The sequence below is a fragment of the Tenrec ecaudatus genome, chromosome X, assembly GCF_050624435.1.
Source record: "Tenrec ecaudatus isolate mTenEca1 chromosome X, mTenEca1.hap1, whole genome shotgun sequence".
In the NCBI taxonomy this organism is placed as follows: Eukaryota; Metazoa; Chordata; class Mammalia; order Afrosoricida; family Tenrecidae; genus Tenrec; species Tenrec ecaudatus.
Window position 1 is genome coordinate 93,529,793 of NC_134548.1, and position 11,951 is coordinate 93,541,743.

Here is an 11,951-nt window from a genome sequence, read left to right on the forward strand (position 1 = left end):
TGGTAGATGGGAGGAGGAAGCATCCAGGATCTGGGGAAAGCTGTGTTCTTCATCGGTACTACCTCGCACCCTGACTGACCCATCTCCTCTCCTAAACCCCTCTATGAGGGAGGTCAGACTATTAATCAAGCTTTCTATTTAGAGGTTCTGAAAAGATTGTATAACAGTGTGACAAAAAAAGGCTTGATTTGTGCTATATGAGGGAAGGGTTTAGTCACCATGACAATGTACCTGCTCATGCAGCCATCTCAGTGTGCCAGCTTTGGCAAAATATGGCATGTCTCTCTTGCCCCACACACCTTAATCACCTAACTTTACTCTATGTGACTTCTGGGAGCTCCCTATCAATGTGCTTCTTCAATGGTCTTTGATTATATGCAGCAAAATCTTACTTGCATATGATATTAATGATATTTTTCAATAATTTCTACATTTTGTTAGGTCATCTTTCCTGAGAATGTACACGAATATGGATTTATTCCAGTCATTTGGCCAGGTAACTGTCTTCAGGATTACTTGCCATAGACCAGTGGATGCTTCCAATGCTACATATGCTTATTGAGACACATATTTGGTATTAGGTAAGTTCCTCGAGCCTTGATTTTTTTACTGAAGTTTCCAGTGTAGCTAGAACTTTCTTTCGTTCTTTTGGTTCTTGAGCAGATGCCAGTTCTAAAATTGGGTGAAAGCTGACCATTCTTTTCGGCACAGTGACTCTGTGTATACCTTCCATCTTCTTTTGAAAATTCCTGCATTGATCAATATTTTGTCAAGGGAATCCCTCAATATGGCAACTAAAGTCTTTAAATTTTTCCCTTCAATTCTTTCATCCTGGGACTATTTGAGGGTGTTCCTTCACTTTGGCTTTCTAACTGCAAATATTTTAACATTTCTTTTTTGTTTATTTATTTTAAGTCATTTTATTGGGGGCTCTTACAACTCTTGTTACAATCTATACACCAATTGTATCCGACATAACCATACATATGTCCCATCATTCTTTTCTAGACATTTAGTTTCCAATGAGCTCTTGGGATCAGCTCATGTGTTTTATTATTATTCTCACATTGTGTACTCTCCAGCTGCCCTTGGAAGTTTTCTGTTCACCTCTTTTATTTAATCATTTTTCTAATTTATTTAGATACTTCATGTTCAAGAACAAGTTTTAGATTCTTTTCTGATATCTAAATTGGCCTTTCTTTTCTTCCTTTTGCTGTTCAATGGCTTTATTGAATTATAATTCAAATATAATAAATGTAATATTTCAATAATATTAAGAATATTGTTATCATCTTCATCATTTTAGAATATTTCCTTATTTCTTGTACTCACTGTTATTGGCTCCCCATTCCCTGCCAATTTCCTCTGCCAAGCCCCTAGAGAATGATTCATCTAGTTGCTATCACTATAAATTTACATATCCTGAGTTTTCTATACTGAATAAAATAAAAAACAAAGACAGAAAGACACACACACTCACACACACACACACACACACAAGACCCAGCAACAATGACAAAATAAAATAGAGAAAAAAACTACAATAACTAGGACAAGAGTTCCTGGGGGATATGGCAGGGGATACAGGGTGGGGAGAAAGTGATGGAAAGCTGATAAAGCTGGTATCAAGGAGGACAGCAATGATAAAAAAGTTTTGAAACTGATTCTGGTAATTATTGTACAACACTGCGTTATCTGACTGAATTATATATTGGTATGATGTCTGGACTAGGTCCTAATAAAATGATTTGAAAAGAATAATAAAGTATTGAGGGTGAGGGAAGGGAGGGGGAGGGAAATAGGTGATACCAAGGGCTCTGTAGAAAGGAAATATCTAGAAAAGAATGAGGGCAACATATGTACAAACATGCCAGATTCAGTTCATGTATGGATTGTGATAATAGTTGTACAAGCCCCCAATAAAATGATTTTTAAGTATATGCTAGAAACACATGCACACACAAAGAATATTGGTCATAGCTTTAATATATTTTATGACTTCATACACACCTACCTCAGAATAATAGAGCCCCCAGGGTTCTCTTATCCTTGATATTTTGGTGTACAGTGCTCTTTTTCAAGGCATTGAGCTGGTTTCAATAAATAGTGACAGTAAGTTCAACAGAAAAAATCACTACATGGCCCTAAGTCATGCATGTAATGCTGGAGCCCGCCCATCGTTGCATCCATTATTCCAATCCAACTCACCGCGAGTCTTCCTCCTTTTCACTGACCTTTACTTTATTAAGCTTAATGTTATTTTCAATTTCCAGTCCCTCTTGATAACACGTGCAAAGTATATGAAACAAAGTCTGTCCATCCTCACTTCTAAGGATAATTCTAGTTGTGCCTCATCTAACACAGATTTGTTCATTCTTTGGCACATGGCATATTAAACATTCCCCCTCTATGGCATATTTTACTGAAATGCAGTTAAGTATATCATTTTCCTTTTAAATTTTATTATTAATTGGGAGTTAAAACATACATCATTGCATAGTCCAATCACATCAAACAGTATTGTACTATTACTACCACAATCAGTTTCCAAACAATCCTGGGTTTCATATACCAAACCACAAAAAGAATCATATAACACAAGTTCAGGAGGATGATCCTCAATGACATATAATACCTCTGAAATCCACCCTAATATGAATAAGCAAACGACAAAACAAAGATCAGGTCCAGTGTGCATCAGAGAGAGGGCCAACTGAAAAAGTTTCAACTGTTCAAGTCAGGCTTTTTTGCCAACAATATAATTCAAATTCATCAATTCTTCTTTCATCTCTATTCATTGTCCAACTTTTACAGGAACATGATGCAACTGAAAATACTGTGGCTTGGGTCTGATTCACCTTAATCTTCTAAGTCATATCTGCTTTTAATCATTTTAAAGAGTTCCTTTAAGCACAGGAGAAGTGGATATCTAGAATCAATAACTGAAGTAATGGTTTATCAGGGATGTAGAAGGAGTCTGAGGGGAATCAGAGAGCAAATAATGAATGTGGGAGAGGAGAAGCAGCAGTGATTGTGATGATGTATATTCAACTCTTTTTTTAAATTCTCAACTCTTTTTAAAAGCGATTCAACTATGGAAGTTAAGTTAACTGAATTATGCAGATTTACATCCATATAAAACCTATATAACTATATAAAAAGAAAGCATAAAATATTAATAAGTAGAACAAATGTGAAATGTGTCAAAAGGGAGATCAGATTATGTTATTGCATTTTATCTTAAATAAATCTGCCATAATCCACTTTAAAATGCTCTCTGGACTATGATCAAAGGGGATTGTCCAGAGGCTTAATCCATGTGGGAACCCTGCAAATAGATTTTGAGCTTGCACCGCCATCCACAGCCCTCTGAAAGTGGGTGTTCAGAATTTAAGCTTGAATATTATTCCCTCCTCTTGCTTTGGAGTTGTGATTGACAATACATATGCCAGGGTGCGTGCTTCTTCCACGTCGATTTAGCTGATACCTCACTTAAATGGCTGCTTCTTGAAAGACAAGCCATTAAGACCCCAGATCATATTGTGATAGCTGGGAATGATCTGATTTCTTTATATATTTTGCTGTAGCACACGTGTTTTCAGCAGTTTCTTCAGGATGACAAGTATTGATAGGGTCATGTCATAAGGCCACCTCTTGTCTATTAATTTGTTGTGCTGTGGTGGTGACCTGTGTGTTGCTGTGATGTTTATTCATGTTGTATTGGCTATTAGAAGGCAGTTTACAGTGTGTGGTTCATAACAAGCTATAGATAGCATTGATAAAATTGGAATGCTAGGAAACATCATTATGCTTATGTGGAACTTGCACTTGGATCAAGAGGCAGTTGTTGGAATACAACAAGGGAAGACTAGATGGTTCAAAATCAGGAAAGGTGTGTGTCAGTGTTATATCCTCTCACCATACCCATTCAATTATTGTGCTGAGAAAATAATCAGATAATCTGGATTATATGAAGAAGAACGGAGCATCAGGACTGAAGGAAGGTTTATTAACAACATGTGGAATGCAGATGACACAGCCGTGCTTGCTGAAAGTGAGGAGGAATTGAACCACTAGTTGATGAAGATCAAGGATTGTAGCCTGCAGTATGGAACTACAAGTCAATGAAGGGAAGACCTAAATCCTCACAACTGTGCTCAAGACATCACCTTTGTTGTTTATTTTGTTGTCCATGGGGTTGCTATGAGTACGCACCAACTCGATTGAAATAAAAAATAATAAGAAGTTATGTTTCACTATATTCTTTTGCATGAAGTGAATATTTCTAAAATTGTATTTTAGTGTTATGACATTTTCACAGTATTTTATTTATAATTCATATTAATATACTAACATTTTAAATGTAATACAAGTGCCAATATTCTTCACAGATTGAAATTTATTTTTATACTTTGATTCTAGTTCTTTTATCACATACAATAATGTCTTAGGTAATCAAATTGATCATTAACCCTTTGACTTTTAAATAGTGCATCTGATTAGGAGACATTTTCCTACTGCAATATTATAAGTCATTCACTTTCTAATTTTTTAGTATTCTATATGGTTTACATTTATTGACCCACTCATTTGTAATTTATCCTGGTATAAATAGTGAAGAATGGTTCCAATTTCATTGACTTTTTTTTCTCCAAATCAAGCTCCTTACATGTCAGAACATTGTTTATTACAAAGTACACTTTTTCTCATTGGTTGGAGGGGCTCCCTTTATTTTATAGAAAATTATTAAACTTTTCATTGTGAATTAGGAAAAGTTTTACAAAACGTATTGTCAATTTTACATTCAACAAGCCATAAACATTTCGTTTTGATTTATCCGGTGCAATCCCTCAAGTCAGCATCATTTATCACACTTCATTTTTGAGCATCTTTTTTATTCAGTTCTCCTTTATTAAAATTGAATATGCACTTGGTCTCTTTCTGGATATTCTTTTATGTTTCCGTGGTCTCTAGTTCTGATCATGTGCTCATTTTATGTTGTTTAAAAACAGTTGTTTTATAATATGTTTTGCTAATGTCTATAGGCTTATTTTGAGCTTGTCCTTTGTCCTAGCAGGCCAGACCATAACACCATCAGAATAGCACGACCATGTTTTGGTGATATCACATCTTAATTTGAGGCAAATATTTAAGAAGAAATAATCTTTATTGTTCTAAGTTTTCCCACAAATAAAAGTGCCGCTACATAGCAAAACACATTCCCTTTTTTCTGTTACATCGTCTGAATATGTTTTCAAATCTATTTGTTGTAAAAATATTTCCTTTCTGTCCTAAATTAATCATAAATTGAAAACCATTATTAATAAATTGCGTAATGCAAATTATTGGGATATGAGTTAAAGAAATTTAGTTGCCAGTACCAGAAACTAAATGCTTGTTTTCAAGAGAAGAAAGAGGGATCATTAGAAATAATAAGTGTCCTTAAAAAATGTATGAATAAGGAATGAAATTGTACCTAGGACTGGAATGTTGTAGGTAACCCCCAGTTGTTATTGCTGCCTTCTTTTTGCTTTGTCCTTCCCAAAAGGAAAGGAAACAGACTCAGTGGCATTGAGTCAATGCCCAGTTACCCTTTAGGCCAGGATTGAACTGCTCCCGGGGATTTCGGAGACTGTAACTCTCCAGGAGGTGAAAGCCCCGTCGCTCCCTTGCAGAGCAGTTGGTGCTCTCAACTGCCCAAATTGTGGGTCACAGCCCAACCCGTAACCACTGCCCAAGCAGGGACCCTTTTTCCTTAGAGTCCACTTCTCATTGTGTGTTCCACTCCTTTGCCTTGATTTTGTTTACGTGCAAACAGCTGCTGAGTTTCAGCCACATAGAAACAGATGGAGTTCCCCTTTCAGTTTAATTCTATCAGTCTTGGATTAAAGCGTATAGTAACTGGTACAACTTTGGTCAGATTCTGTGATTTAAATAGCCAAATATATCAGCAATAGTTAAGATAGAACAAAGCTGCTTTGGGAAATAACAATTAGGTGTTGCATCTACGTAGTAAGCCTTGGTGGGATAAATAATAACATACTCCACATAAAATGTACAATAGTTTCTTATTTTTCAGAACATTTTTGCACATAATTTTCCTCCTTAATTTCTCATCACTTTTCTCTACATTCCTTCCTCATTAACATTATTAGCAGATTATGTACGTATAAACTCGTGTGTAAGCCAAGGTTTTCAGCACATTATTTAATGCAGTTTTTGTGGTAACAGTCGGTGCCTCAGCTGATATTAGGGTCAGCTTATATTTGAGTATATATGGTAAGTGCTCTTTTCTACACCTGACAGGGCCTTTTGCTGTACTGTGTGCAGTGCAAATACCGTTGGTAGAGGTAATAGAGTGTACAGGATCTGACTTGTTTTCTGGGAAGAATTATTACTCCAGAAAAAGATTGATCAAAGAAGCATAGCAAAGCCTAACAACAACAAGGATTATAATAATGAGACTTAATTTGTGCGGTAAAATAACAAATCAAGGCAGAGGAGTTTATACTTAACAAAACATTTGTCATTCATGAGACAACTTCGCAAAATAGGGATTACTTCCAGCAGTGCCTTTTCCTATAGTACAAAGACTAATTTAACTATATTATCTCTGAGAAAATTACTGTGGGCCACATGCTGTTCTTGACAACCAGAACTGTAAATAAAGAAATCAGCCACTCTTCAGCACCATGTATAAAATAATAGTATATTTAGTAATTACCTAGAAGAAGAAATATAATTAAAACACTGCTATGCTTCCAGAATATTATTTACAAAGAGAATATTGAAGAAAGTATGTAAAGCACACTTATGCTATGTTATTACTATTGTTGATAAACCAGAAAGCTCATATCTTGAGAAAACCTAAGAAATAAATGTGGCTTATTTGCTTTATGGAGCATGACACTAAAGAGAGTTGCTTATTTGCTTTATTGCTTTCTTTGTTCCCTGAAGTACAGCATTTGGAGGGAACTATTCCTGTGCTTTCTAGTGATTTCACTTGTTCAGAAAAGTCTTTTCCTTTAAAAGTGTGTTTTTGCCATTACATCTGATCACAATTGCGTATTAATCTTTAAAAAAGAGGACCTGATGCAAAGGGCTTAAGTGGAGAGCAAATGCTTTGAGAATGATTGGGGCAGGGAATGTGCGGATGTGCTTTATACAATTGATGTGTGTATATGTATGGATTGTGATAAGAGTTGTATGAGCCCCTAATAAAATGTTTTTTTAAAAATGGTGGAAGTATTTTGACTATCAAGGAATTCTATTTGAGGAAAACCGATTGAGGTAGTTAGTTTATTGTGCTAACCTGGCCGATAAACACACGTGGGATTAATTGAAGGGCAGAGAGATAAATTGCTCAGCGAGCATCGCCTTTCCTGTCTCTTGCTCTTTGATCATCGGACCAGTGTGCGGCTGCCTTGCTTGTTCTGTGCCTCAATTTGCAAGTTCCACTACCTGTGGGACACCTAATCCGTGAACTGTGTCACTGTAATTTGAGATTCCTTCAAGACCTGCTTCGCCACACAATTGGCATTTACATCTCTTGAACTGGGGACTGTTAGACCCTGTCATCTGGCTGACTGTTGGCGTCCTGCCTTGCTGTTTGCTGCCTGTGCCCGGTTAGCCTCAATTTCTCTACAGAGGCCTACCTAGCGGTCCTCAAGACTTGAAGGACTGCCAGTGTTGCACAACTGTCTCACGGGAGTGAGTTGCACTGAGCCATTTGTACTGCTTTATAATTTAACTGTTTATTTCTTGTGATATCTATCTGTTTATCTGTATAAATAAATAAATATATAGAGAGAATTATTAGCAATCTAGTTTTGTCTCTCTAGTGAACCCTGTCTAACACACAGATGCATGTTGGTCCTCACATCTCAGGATGGAAAGAATGAAACAATCATACTAGATGTGGAGATGGTAAAATGAATAGGAAAATTAAAAGATGTACTAAGGTCAATGTTTGGAGTATAGATCCACAATAACAACAAAAGATGTATAATTTTATAAAATTAGAGAATTTATAATTTTATGTCTCACAATGATGTTTTATGTTTCATAGGTCACAAATGTTTTATTAAATATAACATTAGTCTAAGTTTTCTTTTTGTGGTGCATTAGCAATCTCCTCTAGGAAATAAATTCTCTAAATATTTTAAGGTAGCAAGTTGGCCAGATTAGATAGATATCATCTTAAAAAATGCATAAGAGATGGGACAAAAGAGAGTTAGTTACATATAAGTTTTGGGGAAAGGTGTTGGAGAAGATAAGTAAAACTGTCCTTCTCAGCACAGGAGGAAGATGATTTAAAAATATACAAGATAAAATAAAAGACCAGCTTCTTTTCATATTACAAATCTATTTTAGCCAACTCTGTATAGAGTCTCAGTTGATAGTGTCTCTAATCTTTAATGCAATCCCACAATTTGATGTTCCTTTTACACATGAGTTAATAGAGAAGCAGTGTTTCACTAATCAGTCTAAGACTATGTATCTAAGAAGTGGTAGAATTTTACTCTTTCCACTAGTCTTTATGAATTATCATTTAAAAAGTAACAGAAAATCTGATCCTAAAAATGAAAAAATACTTTCTGTATTCATCTAGGTGGACAAAATGAAAGCACAGTTGTGTCATATATATACTCTCTTCCTTTTCCTTACAAACAGAACTGTAGTGTTTATTCTGGTGCAACAGCTGGCACATATATTATTCTTTCCCTTCTTCTTTTTCCTTTGTGCGTGATGCCTGGAGTTGAAGAAACCATGTTTTAGATATAAGAATGAAATACTAGTTTGGCCGGGTTGACTGAAGAAGCAAATTCCATGACACTCACATACATGTAAGAAAGAGCTTTTTATCAAGAAGCTCTATATAACAGGAAAATAGCCCAGCCCAATCCAACTCAATTCCATAAGTCCAACACTAGTCCATAAGATCCCCTTCGAACTCATGCAGCCACATGTAATGATGCTGAATGCCTAAGTTCTTGGGCCCGGTGGTCATGTAGCGCCAATGTCACAGCTTATCACAGGGCTCTTGCAGGAAGATGAAGGGAGAGAGAGAGAGAGAGAGAGAGAGAGAGAGAGAGAGAGAGAGAGAGAGAGAGAGAGAGAGAAACTGGCCTCCAGAGAGCCATTTATCTCTGTCGCATCTCCAAAAGAGATCATCAACTTCGACATGATCGACAGGCTACACTCCACCCATATCTTCTTATAGGTGCCACATTGCAAACAACAACAACCAAACAAAAAACGAACTATCACAAATATAAATGTTACCGAGTGAAAGAGAAGATTCTGCTACTAATAATGATATAAAAATCCACTATCAATTGCTGTACCTAATTCCTTCTGCTAATCATTCTTATATTCATTTTACGCCCCTTCATATGAACCAATAAATGTGCTAGATGCTGAGCTTACCTCAGTACCCACATTCTTCCTGTCCTTAAGAAGCTTACAGTCCAGCTTTTGATTACAGGATAGCAAGGTTACACCAATAATTTTTTCTTACTTTTTATCTGTCCAAATTAGACTGTTTTATAACGTTATATTTTCTTAATCTATAGATCAAGTTTTAAGGCATTAAATCCTGTTAATTACTGCTAAATGTACATGTAAAACCAAGTGTATACTTAGAGAGTTATAATCTATAGGTTATATAAATTCTAATGGATTGTGATCTAAACAATAGTATTTACCTTTGCCAAAAAGTCCTATAAAAATCGTTTACCTGTTGAAGAATTCTAACACTTCTCTTATGTACACTGTATGGCATTGGTAATTATAGTAAAGCTGACTCATGTTTCCTAATACAATAATACAAATTCCCTAGCAAATGCAAAAGCACTTGCTCACCAGACCACACAATGACTTTTAACCTTGGCATATGGAACTTTTCTTTGCCCACACCTTCAGGTCATACTCTTTTGTCTCCAAGTGAATTAAAATATTGATGCCACCTTAAAGAAGAGGATATAAAAATGTTACTTTATTTTCAGTTAATTCTAGTCACATATGCATATTTTAACAGGCAAAAAACACAAGGTCAACATCTGGTTAATTGATTGGTCATAGGTTACTCCCAAATGCATGATCAATCAGAATAATAACAGTGTTTTCCATTCATTTCAGCCAGAACTTAAACTTAAAGGACTATATTATCAGGATAAAGTTTTCTTCTTCCACATAGATTCATAGAGAAGATTTATAATATTAAATAATAAAATTTGAAACATTATATTTTTCTAGAGAATTATACTTTCCTTAATATTAAAGCATTTGTTTTGTCTCAAGAATTTTACCTTCCTGAAAATTAATCTAGGAAAACACCATAGAATCCTTCATTGTGACCAATAACTTTAAAACTAATACTAACCCAAACCCTCACCCTAACCCAAACCCTAACCCTAACTGGAAAAAAATCCATTCATTGTTATTATGACCATTAATGTTATTTATTTGCACAAATTCACATCCTGTGAAGCTTCTGGGCATGTAAAGGTAACTAGGAAAAAATGTGCTTGTCAGTATCAGATCTTACAATTGATCCATAACCAACCTTGTCAGACCCACAACATACATTATAAAGACTGTGGACTGGATTTAACTTCTGTGTAGATATCTAAAAGCTAAAAGTTCTTCTAAAGGGGAAAAAAAGTAGGATCCTTATTTTTGGCCTACATATAAAAGCTCTCTACCAATATTCTCTAGAAAATGCACCTATGTCCTGAAGCAGTGGGCTAAAACATGTACCTCAAAGGTGGGTGATTCAAAGGCATACAAGCAAGGTTAGAAGTCCTGGTGCATAGTGGGGGTACACATGGGTCTGTTAATCAGACTGTCAGCTGTTCCAAACCCAGAGGTGTTCCAAGGGAGAAAGATGAAACTTTCTACTCTCATAAGGCATTACATTCTTAGATACCCCCAAAGTGCAGTCTTACCTTATCCTGTAGGGGTCGCTATGTGGCAGTGAAACCTTAGGCTTATAGAGTCACAGAATGGCCATCATAGCAAATTAGCAGTGAGTTGGAGCATTGAGGAAAGCTCATTCAGAAATCGTGGCTCCTTAAATTACATCATTTTCACAGACACCCACACAAAAGCAACAGTAATTTCATACGATAAGAAGATCACTATCTGATATTTGAATCTCCCACTTGTCCATTTATTTGTTGTTCAGTTTGTTCTGTGATGGCTTCTATGTTGCTCAAACGTTGGAATTTTTGCCACTGGTATTTCAACCAGCAGCCTATACTGGACAGTATTCGCTAGAGTAGTGGTTCTCAATCTTCCTAATCACAGAGACCCTTTAACACCTCATGTTGTGGTGACCATCCCCAACCATAAAACTGCTTTCATTGCTACTTCATAACTGTAATTTTGCTACTGTTATGAATCGGGTGACCCCTGTGAAAGGGTCATTATTCAACCCTCAAAGAGGTCGCGACCCACAGGTTGAGAACCGCTGTGATAGAGCTTCCAGAATAACACAGACTAGGAAGTAAGGCCTGATGATCTTATTCTAAAATGTAGTTCATGAAACCTTGTGGGTCACAAATATATGGTTTAAAAGACTGCTAGAATATGAGTTCCCTAGGTTGGAAAGCAGTACACAGTAGCTCTAACAATAGACTCCAAAATGCTAATAATCATGAAGCTGGCTAAGAACTGGACAACATTTCATTGTGTTATACATAAGGTCTATCTCAGTCAAAGATGATTCAATGCAATTAAAAACAAAAACAAAAAAACACATTTCAATGTCTTCTCTTTACTAAATATTGTGGTTTTTAAACACAAAGTCATATAATTTGCTTAACAACATCAAAGGGCAGATAATCTTTCTAGGTCATATAGTAAGGAAAGGATCTTGGACAAGAAAACATTTAAGATTGGATTTAAGACATATAATTTAATACAATGTTATCATCTAAATAGCAATT